Raw genomic sequence first — 1,867 nt, 5'->3', positions numbered from 1 at the left:
CTAATAAGACGAAAACTAGTTCATACAAAAGAAAATCAGTAGAACAAAAAACCACCTAAGTGTTATTCAACCTTCAATATGGAAATATTCCATCAAGAAGTGACGGAAGAATCTATAAATAAGATTGCCATTCTTTAATTTCACTTGCAACTTTGTCTCTAACTGTATGAGGGACGGGACGCGCTTGATAAAGCTCAGGTTGCCTTTTGTGCTTCAGTGTCAGGTGCACAGTTAAATTATTTGCTCTGCTAAGTCCTTCAGAAAATAAATAACACTGTCTTTTGGGTTAAAAGCAGAAACAGCTAGTACATTGTCCTGAATATGAAGGCCAAACAAATCAAATGAATCTAACTCAAAAATAGTTTCACAGCTCTGCGCACACAGAATTGTAAATGTCACTGTTCTGGTATTAGGCTGTAATGTGGTAGGCAAAGTACATGTAACAGAAGCGCCAGTGTCTAACTGAAGTCGCACACAGCGTCCTGCAGTGACTAAGTTCACAAACAGTTTGTTTCACTACCATTCTACATCTACATGATTACTCTGCAATTCACATTTAAGAGATTGGCGGAGGGTTCATCGAACCACAATCATACTACCTCTCTACCATTCCACTCCCGAACAGCGCGCGGGAAAAACGAACACATAAACCTTTCTGTTCGAGCTCTGATTTCTCTTATTTTATTTTGATGATCATTCCTACCTATGTAGGTTGGGCTCAACAATATATTTTCGAATTCGGAAGAGAAGGTTGGTGACTGAAATTTCGTAAATAGATCTCGCCGCGACGGAAAACGTCTTCGCTTTAATGACTTCCATCCCAACTCGCGTATCATATCTCCCACACTCTCTCCCCTATTACGTGATAATACAAAACGAGCTGCCCTTTTTTGCACCATTTCGATGTCCTCCATCAATCCCACCTGGTAAGGATCTCACACCGCGCAGCAATATTCTAACAGAGGACGAACGAGTGTAGTGTAAGCTGTCTCTTTAGTGGACTTGTTGCATCTTCTAAGTGTCCTGCCAATGAAAAGCAACCTTTGGCTCGCCTTCTCCACAATATTATCTATGTGGTCTTTCCAACTGAAGTTGTTCGTAATTTTTACACCCAAGTACTTAGTTCAATTGACAGCCTTGAGAATTGTACTATTTATCGAGTAATCTAATTCCAACGGATTTCTTTTGGAACTCATGTGGATCACCTCACACTTTTCGTTATTTAGCGTCAACTGCTACCTGCCACACCATACAGCAATATTTTCTAAATCGCTTTGCAACTGATACTGGTCTTCGGATGACCTTACTAGACGGTAAATTACAGCATCATCTGCGAACAACCTAAGAGAACTGCTCAGATTGTCACCCAGGTCATTTATATAGATCAGGAACAGCAGAGGTCCCAGGACGCTTCCCTGGGGAACACCTGATATCACTTCAGTTTTACTCGATGATTTTCCGTCTATGACTACGAACTGCGATCTTCCTGACAGGAAATCACGAATCCACTCGCACAACTGAGACGATACCCCATAGGCCCGCAACTTGATTAGAAGTCGCTTGTGAGGAACGGTGTCAAAAGCTTTCCGGAAATCTAGAAATACGGAATCAACTTGAGATCCCCTGTCGATAGCGGCCATTACTTCGTGCGAATAAAGAACTAGCTGCGTAGTACAAGAACGATGCTTTCTGAAACCATGCTGATTGCGTATCAATAGATCGTTCTCTTCGAGGTGATTCATAACGTTTGAATACAGCTTATGCTCCACAACCCTACTGCAAACCGACGTCAATGATATAGGTCGGTAGTTCGATGGATTACTCCAACTACCCTTCTTAAACACTGGTGCGACCTGCGCAATTTTCC

This window comes from Schistocerca nitens, chromosome 4, assembly GCF_023898315.1.
Source record: "Schistocerca nitens isolate TAMUIC-IGC-003100 chromosome 4, iqSchNite1.1, whole genome shotgun sequence".
Classification (NCBI taxonomy): domain Eukaryota; kingdom Metazoa; phylum Arthropoda; class Insecta; order Orthoptera; family Acrididae; genus Schistocerca; species Schistocerca nitens.
Note: the sequence above shows the minus strand (reverse complement) of the source record.